The 10,931-nt window shown below is 49.7% G+C and overlaps 1 protein-coding gene across 5 annotated transcripts in view; it reads right to left on the reverse strand.

Moving 5' to 3' along the window:
• Positions 1-7,270, reverse strand: part of RAB7B (RAB7B, member RAS oncogene family) — a 40,118-nt gene extending 32,848 nt beyond the window's left edge. For 4 of the 5 annotated variants that reach the window (XM_042256999.1, XM_042257002.1, XM_004013563.5 and 1 more), the window contains exon 1: positions 7,050-7,270. The gene's annotated coding sequence lies outside the window, so the exon portion shown is untranslated. Of the gene's footprint in view, positions 1-4,895; positions 5,028-7,049 lie in introns of all 5 variants that reach the window. The other variant, XM_042257000.1, reaches the window with a different exon arrangement.
• Between the last annotated feature and the right edge of the window lie 3,661 nt (positions 7,271-10,931).

Here is a 10,931-nt window from a genome sequence, read left to right on the forward strand (position 1 = left end):
AAACCTGCATCTCTGACCTGTCCTGCATTGACAGATGGGTTCTTGACCACTAGCACCACCTGGGAAGCCTCATGTTTATACATACATACATACAAATGATATATTTATGCATATATAATTATTATTCTTAAGAAGATAAAGCAAAACTGTTTCAGGGAATTGCGCTTAATTAGCCTTTTCATTCTACCCCTATGTACACACACATATATACTATTCCCAACTCCTGGGTCTTCTAATCTCGGATGCACCAGATGTATGTGAGTTAACCTTGATCCGACTTTGCCTGGTTGAGGTATCAAAAGTTGGCCAACTTGAGTTTCCCTGGTGCTGAAATGGCTCTCCATTGGATGCCCTGAGGTTTCGGTTCTAGTTCTCACTTTGCTGCTGGGGCCAGTTACTTCCTGTCTTTGAGTCTTGGCTTTCTGACTACAGAATGAGCCATCTGGGTCCCAGTGACACAAGGCTCCTTAAAGTTGAAAAATGCTTCATCTGCTGGAGTTGTAAGTCGCTGGGCCATGAGAGACTTGCCCTGGACACTGGGAGGAGCAAAGGACAAAGCAAATAAGCGATTACCGCAGAGAGAAAGTGGAAACTGTCCTGACCGAAGCCTGGAGAAAGTGCTGTGAGGGGTTGTGTGTGTGTGTATGTATTTGTGGTAGCCGGCAATCCACCTGAGCCCTGCAGAAATGACGCATGAGGTTGGGGGAATATTTCAGAGGAGAGAATGAAACAATCAAGCTCGGGGGATAGGTGAGTGGAGGACAAGGGTGGTTTGCCTCAGGAAGGGTGAGGTGAGAGTGTAGGGAGAGAAAGCCTAGGAAGGAAGCAAGGTTAAGGGTCATGACTATCAGGCCAAGAATCTTGCCAAATGTTTATTTACTCGTTTGTCATATGCTTCCCACACTTTAGACAGGCAGAGGAAGAGAAGTCAAGCTGTTAAGCAGGGCTAGTATGTTGTAATGGGGTCACTGCCCACCAGGAAACCAGCTGCAGGATAAGTGACTCAGAAGCTCCTAAAGGGCACATGTCTCTAAGCATCAGTCACTGCTCAGGAAAGGGAGCGAGGGTGGGCTCCCACCTAAAGGCTTGGTGTAACCTGCTAACTTCGCCTCAAAAGCCAGTACAGAGCCCTGGGGAGTCAGAAAACAGCGGGGCAGGGGAGTGGGAAGGGAACCAGCATTGGCTGAGCATCCGCAGGGGTTGCTCCGTAGAGCTTAGAGAATTCTGAGCTTCAAAATGAGTACAACGGGGCGCAGAGAAGCCAAGCCACTCATAGCTCATCTAAGGCCACACGCGCAGCATACGGATGCGCTCATGTGTGAGCTGGAGGCCAGAGAGGCTGCTCTGTGCCTGTTGCCCCCTGACCTCGTGAGTTCGAATCTGTAGAATCTGTGTGCGCTGGATCTAGGGTATTCGACTCAGGTCTGGTAAACCCCAACCAATTCCTGGTAGAGCTGTAGGGGACTGAGAGAAAGGCAGCCAAAACGGTTAAGAGGCACAGCAGAAGCTGAGGGAATGGGCTGCTGGACAGGAGCTCTCGTGTGCAGACTGACCACAGGGGCCCGTGAGCGTCCTGAAGCAGAGGAGTGAGACATGTCACCACACAGCCGTCAACACTCACTCTAGGCTAAAATTTACTTGCCTGGTGTTGTGCAGAGCACTGTGTGAATATGCAAATAATATGCATATCATCATGAATTTAATAACACATAATACTTTATTATAATGCATTTATGGCACAAATTAAGGGCTCAAGAAATGTTAGCTATCTGATGTACCCAAAAATAGCCTGGGGGATTGATGCTACTGTTATCTCTGTTTTCCCACTGGAAGCAGGTGTTTAGAGGAGCCAGGTATGTAGCTCACCTCTAGAAGCAGTCTGTGAGTGGCAGAGCCTACATTAATCGTTGCTGGAAGTTGAATCCAGGCCTAGCTCCAGAGAACACTCTTAACTGCTAAGTCCTACCTACTGCTTTCTGCGAATCGGAAGGGAGGATCACACACCCTCTTGGTGCCCCTGTCAGAGTCTTGGGGGCTGGATGGTTTGGGATTGACGTGGCGCAGCAGAGCTGGGGTTGAGGGCAGGGGAGGCAGGAAGCGTATGTGGGTAACAGAAGATCAACGCCCACTCTGTGTAAAGTACTCCACAGACGGCAATCAAATACCACACAGGACACAAAAGTGAGCAAAGAGTAAGTAGCCAGCAGAGCAGTAAGTTTCGAGGGGTACTCAAACTTACCACTTTTTAAGTAAAAAATACTACTTTTTTCACCCACCAGAACAGCAAAAATTAAGAAGATTGATGATGGGGACTTCCCTGGTGGTCCAGTGGTTAAGAATCTGCCTTGCAATGCAGGGGATGTGGGTTCGACTCCTGGTCAGGGAACTAAGACCCCACACACCATGGAACAACTAAGCCTGTATGCCGCAACTACTGGACTTGCACACCAAAACTGCAGAGTCCGTATGCTGCAGTGGAGGACCCTGAATTATGCGGCGAAGATCCTGCGTGCCACAGCTAACACCTGGCACAGCCAAATAGCTAACTAAGTAAATAATGAGAAAAGATGATAATAACATGGGGAGAGGGTAAGGTGTATGGGAAGAGAAACATGGACTCACAGTACCATAAGTGAAACAGATAGCCAATGGGAATTTTCTGTATGGCTCGGGAAACTCAGAAAGGGGCTCTGAACCGACCCAGAGGGGTGGGGTGGGGAGGGAGGTTCAAAGGGAGGGGATATACGTATACCTATGTCTGATTCATGTTGAGGTTTGACAGAAAACAACAAAATTCTGTAAAGCAATTATCCTTCAATTAAAAAATAAATTAAAAAAAACTAACAGTAAAAAAAATTAGTGTTGACAAATGGGTGGGGAAAAACTCTCATTTATTGCTGATAGACTATTAATTGGCACCATCTTTTTGAAGGGTAATTTGACAGTAACAACATTTAATAGGAACATACCGTAGATTCTAATTCTAGAAGTGTATCCAACAGAAATACACATATGCTCAAATACACATTTTTGTAAAGGTAATTGCTGAAGAACCCTGTAACCTAAATGTCCATCAGTAAGAGACTGTGGCATAAATTATGATCATTCACACTCTGGAATACTAGGCAGTTTTCAAAGGAGTCAATTAATGAAGTGGAAAAGGATGATTTAAGTAAAATAAAATCACTGAACATTTTGTATAGTATGATCCCAAATGTATAAAAACAAACAACAGCCCTACGTATGTGACCATATGTTTAATATTATATCTATGCCTGTCCCGTAATACACAGACCCTTTTTTAATTCACTCCTTTAAGAAAAAACAAAACTGCCTTGTCCCGCAATACACAGAGGCTTCCCTCGTAGCTCAGTCGGTAAAGAATCCGCCTGCAATGCAGGAGACCTAGGTTCAATCCCTGTGTTGGGAAGATCCCCTGGAGAAGAAAATGGTAACCTACTCCAGTATTCTTGTCTGGAGAAATTCTCCATAGAAATGCTGAATTATAATGGCTCCAGTGTTATCCTCAACCATGCTCTTAAGACATTTGTGGGGACTTACACATTTGTGGGGTCCAATTTTGGGCTTCCCAGGTGACTCAGACGGCAAAGCGTCTGCCCACAATGCAGGAGACCCGGGTTCGATCCCTGGGTTGGGAAGATCCCTTGGAGAAGGAAATAGCAACCCACTCCAGTGTTCTTGCCTGGAGAATCCCAGGGACAGAGGAGCCTAGTGGGCTGCTTTCTATGGGGTCGCACAGAGTCGGACACGACTGAAGTGACTTAGCAGCAGCAGCAGCAGCCAGTATTCTTGCCTGGAAAATTCCATGGATGGAGGTGCCTGGTAGGCTACAGTCCATGGGGACACAAAGAGTCGGACACAACTGAGCTATTTCACTCCTTCTTTGCCATATACAGAAAGCTATGAATAGATGCATACTGAATGATTAACAGGAGGTTGGGAAAGGTAGATTAAAGGCTAGGAACTATTGTTTTCTTTTATATACCTCCCGTTAAATTTTGTTACACAAGTCTAAGTTATTGTAATTTAAAATATCTGATAAAGATGACATTCCTTTAAAAAGAGCAGGTGAATGGATGGATGGCAGCCCAAAGTCTTCTGACAGGATAGGCACATTTGTGCCTGGGGCAGGAGAGAGGCCTCCGGGGACCATGATCATGAGTTTCAGAGTCAGGATTTTCATCCCACCTCCGTGTGCCACAGGCCTTGGGAGAGTTTCTTAACCTTGGTGAGTCTGTTCCCTTGTGGGTAAAGTAGACATCCGTCATGGCTGAGGCTGATTCTGCAGGGTAGCAAGTGTGTCTCGTTCTTATAGCGAACTAAAAAGACCCAGTTAAACGGTTAACCGTAGCCGGGGACAGAGGCCGGATCCGCAGTGCCTGCTGCTTTCTGCGGTGCAGGCTCCCACCAAGGCTGATTTCAAGTGACCTTTGTGGATCCTGCTCCGGTACGCTAGAGAAGGACCCCGAAGTTCACCTGGAGCAACCTCCCACACCTCCACTATATTCACGGAGAGACAGAGCCAGATGTGCCCTCAATGGGCTTCCCGCCTCGAGGGGAGGATTTCCTCCAGAAGCCGCAGACAGAAGGCCCAGCTCCTCTGCTCCACGCCAGCCCTCCTGGGATTCACAGGGTGGGAGTTTTACTTGAGTCTTTTCTTCTCCAGATTCTAGCTCACCTCAGCTTCTACTCTGATCTCCCTCACCTACCACCACCTGGTCCTTCCCCTAATGTGCCCTCCACGTGTGCTGCCAGGCAGTTCCACCCCCCGCCCCCGGAACGGCAGGGATTTGCTGCGGGGGCTATTTACAACAGCATGTCCCCACCTCCCCTGCTCCACCACCTCGGTGTGTGCGGTTGACTCTGTTCCTCACCGTGCCTTCTCACAAGACTTTTAGGATCAAGCAATGCCGGGCCAAGAAACAAAAGCAGAAGAAACGCCCCATTCTCCCAATGGATTCACATGACAGCCGGTAATACGATCAGGTACAACTCCAAGAAGAGACCTGGGAGAAGAACCCAGCTGGGTCTGTAAGGAATCCCACGTGAGAGGGTCCCATGCTGACCTGGTATAAGGGTCACTGCTATTCCTCACATGCATATGACAAATCTCCGCTGTCTGGACAGCTGGGGGCACATTCTACTGGGGGAAAAATGGTTTTTCTCTTTGTTTTTGTGCTTATGCATTGTTAGGGTGGTTCAGCAGTAAATGTGTGAGCCCTTCTACTTGAAAAATTAAGCAGCCTGGTCCTTGGGCCCAGGATAACTAGCAGTCGGAGGGTGACCAGCCTGCATCTGCGGTGACGCTCGGTGGCTTGTGGGTAGACGCTGGCTGGGCTCCCCAGGGAAGCAAGGGCTGAAACCTCTTCCCATATCCTCCGGGTTCTGCCCTTGGCTGGGCTTTGGCACCGGCTGTCCTTTTAAGCTTCCTCCCTCCCAACCCAGCTGACTCAGATGCTTTAAACCAGTGCATCCTCCTAGAGGCCAGACTGAGTCATCACCCTCCACTGTTAAATAACAGAGAAAAGCAGGTTTGGAAAGCAGGGCCCCTGTTCAGCCAGCCCAGGCTCACACAGAACACAGTCTGCCGGGAACTATTCTCTTGCCTGCCAGGACTTAGCCTTGCCCATCTGCTAAAGCTAACTCATTGCCCAGAGAGTAAGAAAGACAGAGCTGATACCTCCCCATGCAACCCACCCCCTCCACACAAGTGTTTTTAAGCCAGTCTCCTAAGAACTCTTGGACCCAATCTGCTTTCACCTGCCCACTTTCCTTCTCTCTCTGCCCTTCTGGCCCCAACCAGGACTCAGACACAAGCTTCTGCCTCCTTGGTGTTGGGTGAGGGGGCACTGCTGCGGACAGGGAGGAGGGATGAGAGGCAGTGAGCAGGGGCAGACGAGCATTCAGCAGCTGGCAAAGCCTGCTCCTTCCTCCTACCCTCTCTGCTCCCATGCCTTGGCAAATCTCAGAGGTATCCACCCTAACACATAAATGGGGTTTACAATCTTGGGAGCAAGTTTGTCTTTGAAAAGACGCTATCAAGAGAGCACAAGTCTTTATTGCCTCTCAGGAAGGCTTGCAAGTCCACCTCACCCACCCCAATCCCAGCAGGTTCAGACCTGCTCTCTCGGGGATGTGTACCCACAGTCCTGGTTTCAGGAGGCTCAGCACTCCCGTTCTTTAAGTTATTTGGGGGTATTAGTCCTATCTCTCCAAGTAGACTGTCAGTGCCTAGAGGGCAGGACAATGCCTCACACCTTTCAATCCCTCTAAAGAGGCTGACCCATGCCAGGAATATTGAGTCTTCAATGAACAGTCGTCTATCCATCCATCCATCCATCAGGATATATACTGCGTGCCTACCACACATCAGTACTATGGAGGTCAAAGATATAGATCAATCACTATCTCCGTGGCCCTTGTGTGATAGGGAATGGATCAGACAGTCCAGAGCAATTATTTTCATTAATATACAATGATGCCTGTAATTACATGACACTTTGCAGTTAATAAAACGCCATCACAGCCCAGCGGGCTCCAGAGTCGGGAACAACTAGCTTGCAGCGAGCCAAGACTAAGCTCTGAGTCTATTCAACTCTGTTCATTGACTCCCTGAGCCCTGCAGAGCTACGCTGAGAAATATTTACGATTTAGAACAAGAGGGACGCTTTCCTACTCCAGGTGTTTCCTGGTTCCCCACGAGACCCTTGGGTTGACCCAGTTCCACCCTGGAAGGTGCCCTGTCAGTGTGATGGGTGCTGGAGGGCCCAGCCCCGCCGGCTCCCTCTCTGCCCTCCTCTGACTGTGTGGCCAGCCGCAGCGTCCTGCCCCCTGCCTGCGGCCATGCAGAGCCCCAACCAGGCTGGCTCGCTGGGCTGGGCAAGGAGTCCTTTCTGCCTTGGCTTGCTGCCACCCTCTAGGAGCTGCTCAGGCATGGAGGGGTCTCTGGGCTGGATCTACGCTCCACAGCTGCCAGATTCGAAGCCTCCCTGTCCTCCACTCCTCCCCACATCCACAAACCCAAATACCTCTGGGGTTGCTGGAACAGACAAGAACCAGGAAAAGCTTCCAGAGCCTTCTCAGCCTCCGATGGCAGGTGGGGGGTCGTCCCTGAGTCTGGGGGGCTCCTCTTAGAACAGCAGTCTCAGCTAGATCAAAGGAAAAAGGCTTTGGGAGCAAAGTTGCTGAGGCCAAGTCACTTCCTTCTGAGTTTTCCTCCTCTCTCTTTATGCACAAACTTGGGAAAGTTGCAAAAGAGGCTGGGCCGGTGTGACCTCAGCCCTGTGGGTGGAGTGGGTGGGGAGGATGGAAAGCTGGGCTTCCTCGCAGACTGGATCTGGGGCCTGCTGAGAATGGAGTTTACAGAGACTCTGGGCCCTGGGGCAGGGCAGGGCGGGCGGGGCGGATGGCAGGGATGAGGCAGGAGAGGCTGAGGGTCTGAGTCTGTGCCTCAGAGGGTCTGTTACCATAAAAAGCCTCTGGCTGTTTTTAGGAACTTCTGCATCTGCTGCTGGAAGCCAGCCAGTAGAGCTGCCCTTCTGTTGGTTGAATTATCAGACTCACGTGTGTGCCTGCTAGGGAGAGGTTCTGGTCCCCACACCTTGCCCTCACTCTTACGCTGCACACGCACACCACATCAATACCTCCCTCCCCACCAACCCCCCACCCCCGACACACACACACACACACACACACACAGAACCAGACTCGTGAGATGGGAGGCAAGTCCTGACATCTCCCCGGGCTTCTCGGGTAAGAGCGTGTGACCCAACCTGAAGTTCTTAGGAACCTACAGTGAGTTAAAATGTTAGTGTTCCCTAGAGCTCAACTTTTCTGTACACCAGTGCCAAATCAAATCCCCGAGACAGACTTTGGGGTGAAGCAGAAAAGGATAGCTTTATTACCTTGCCACGTAAAGGGGGGCCACAGAGGGCTAATGTCCTCAAAATTGTGTGTCCCAACCTAAGAAGATGGTGAGAGGTTTTATAGTAATTGTTCAAAGAAGGTGTGGTCAGCTCGTGCACATTCTTGGATGAGGTAAGTAGAAGTCAGTACTGTCATCCTTCAGGTCCAACTGGTCTGGGGTCTGCATGCCTGTGGGCGGCATACCATTGATAATCCTTAACTTCTCTCCCCTGGAGGGGGTTTCAGTACCTGCTGCTGCTCCTGCTACTGCTAAGTCGCTTCAGTTGTGTCCGACTCTGCGCGACCCCATAGACGGCAGCCCACCAGGCTCCCCCGTCCCTGGGATTCTCCAGGCAAGAACACTGGAGTGGGTTGCCATTTCCTTCTCCAATGCATGAAAGTGAAAAGTGAAAATGAAGTTGCCCAGTCATGTCGGACTCTCCGCGACCCCGTGGACTGCAGCCTACAGGCTCCTCTGTCCATGGGATTTTCCAGGCAAGAGTACTGGAGTGGGGTGCCATTGCCTTCTCCCGCAGTACCTGCAGAATAGCTTAGATAGTGCTGTGTGTATCCGTTGATGGCGAAGCAGGACCTTGCCCCGAGGCTGGTCTGCATTGCTTCTCCCTTGTCTTGCATCCCCTCCCTTCCCTAACTAACAACTCCTTGAAACTGCCCATTGGCACTCAGGGAAGGTCACAGAGGCTGAATGAAGACTTTTTCCTATAATCAAAGAAATGAAGGACACAGAAAGATTTTGTGCCCTTGAAGCCATTAGGTGTCATTTCCGGGGCCTCTGAAGAGCTTGTCCTTTACGTCCCAGTGCAGAGAAGAGTTCAGTGACAGCAGAGAAGTGATTTATTAGAATAGGATGCTGGTGAGGCTTACAGGCGGCAGGTGAGAAATGCCGCACCCGAGAACTTAGTGGGCTACAGTTTTAGAGTCAAAAGAAAAGTAGGAGCAGGAGAAGAGCTTCTTTGCCTTTCTTGAGGAGACATCATGTTTCCGTCACCAGCTCCTCCTCCAGGGTGAGCAGCGGAGTTTTCTCATCCCTACACGGTCAAGCTAGGTCCGCAGTTACTGTTTTTCTATGTGTGCAGAGAGCGTGTCCTAGGGATCATTAACGCCCTGAGCTCACTGGGCAGCGCATGGTCTCACGCCACCATTGTTTCATTGTTTGGGGGGGTGTCACGTGCTTCTGTTGCGTGGTTTTGTTGCTAAGCAAGCTTGCTTGGTTTTGTGGTTAAGCAAACCTGCTTTCTTGAGTAATCATTACCTTATAGGGGTCTCCCATATTTTTTTTTGACAGCTCCCTAGTGGAATTAACTATTCAGTCATCTACTTTGTCTGTTTACTCTTTCCCTATCACCCTAGAGTCCCACAGGGTCCTGCTCAGTACCATTAGTGAAAGGTTCATTTGAGCTGCCTGTCACTATGCCTTGGGTAACTATGGTTGGCAGATTAAAGGAGAATAAAGTGAGTTTAGACACTTGCAAATGAGGTGACTCACCAGATCCCAAGGAACCCCTCTAAGGCTTATAATACATTTATACACTGGGGGTGTCCCTGCCCCCCATCCCCGCACGAGCTGGGATTTTTCCCTCCTCATGAGGACCACCCTTTGTTTAATAGTCCTCACTGTTAGAAAGTTCTTTTGTCCAGTCTGAGTCCCCAATACCACTTCATCGCTGCTTACTGTCTAGGTCTGTTAGGTCAACTAGACTCTACATTTCTTAAGGGAGGACTTAATATCCTTGAACCCACACTTGGCCACAGGAAGTGACAGATACAGGGCCTGGAAAGGAATGTTTGATGGAACAGAAGCTCTAGTTGAAACTCATTTTTTTGTTTCACTGGCAAACACGCCTGGAGGGAGGGTGCAGTGACTTCCATGAAGTGTAATAATTGGACAGCATACATTAAGGTTGGAAAAATTCCAGGGCAAATTCCTCTTGGTCTACTTGAACTGAAAGGGTGTATCAGTTCACCCTCAGGACAACCACTGGTTTCTGACAGCTAATTTGCTTTTAAATGGGTGCCCTTTGGAATCTCCGGGCCCCCATTCTTCTCCTTTTCGGGGACCCGGTTTTAAATGACACATGTGTGCTGGGGGAGGGGACAGACAGGTATCCGTAAAGTTACAGAAGTGCATTTGAGCCTCTTTAGAGAGCATGTTGGAGAAGAAAATGGCAACCCACTCCAGTGTTCTTGCCTGGAGAATCCCAGGGATGGGAGAGCCTGGTAGGCTGCTGTCTATGGGGTCGCACAGAGTCGGACATGACTGAAGCGACTTAGCAGCAGCAGAGAGCATGTTAGAAGTGATCACGGGCCCCCTGGCTGCTGTGGGCGCTTGTGAGTAGGGGAAGTGGACTGTCCTCAGCTGATTTTGAACATGAGACTGAAACTTAAACTTTCAGAGATAATTACAGAACTGCCCTTAACGCCTTGGGAAGCCAAGTCACCAAGCACCTTTGGGCTCTAGTCTCTGCTTCCTCTGTCCACATGGATCAAAAGTCAGCAGCTTCCCCTCTCTCCCCCTGACACAGGCTCCACTGGAAAATGGCATTCAGCCTCTGCTCTGTGGGGGAGGCCCTGACTATGTGTTCATTGAATTGCCTTCCTTTCTTTCTCTTGCACGCATTCATTCAACAGTCAGACCCCTTGTGGGGACACAAAATGGATACTTGGCATTTTATCAGTGGGAATAAGACATGGTGCAAATAATGGTATAAGAAACACAGCTAAAGGGTTGTGGAGATTTAAAGGATCTCAGACAGGAAAGCTTTGTGAAGAGGAAGGATTTTCACTGGAAGATGCATGCCTTGGGAACATGTCCAGATGGTGGTAGGTGGCCAGGGAGTGAGGTTCACTATGAGACATGGTCTTGGGCGGGGCTGCGTGGGCCCTGGGTGACGGGAACAGTGATGCTGAAAGCTCAGCTTCTCTGCACACTGGTGCTGAATGGAGTCTCAAGGGTCAGAGTTTCAGGTGAAATAGCAAAGGACAGC

This window comes from Ovis aries, chromosome 12 (genome assembly GCF_016772045.2).
Source record: "Ovis aries strain OAR_USU_Benz2616 breed Rambouillet chromosome 12, ARS-UI_Ramb_v3.0, whole genome shotgun sequence".
Classification (NCBI taxonomy): domain Eukaryota; kingdom Metazoa; phylum Chordata; class Mammalia; order Artiodactyla; family Bovidae; genus Ovis; species Ovis aries.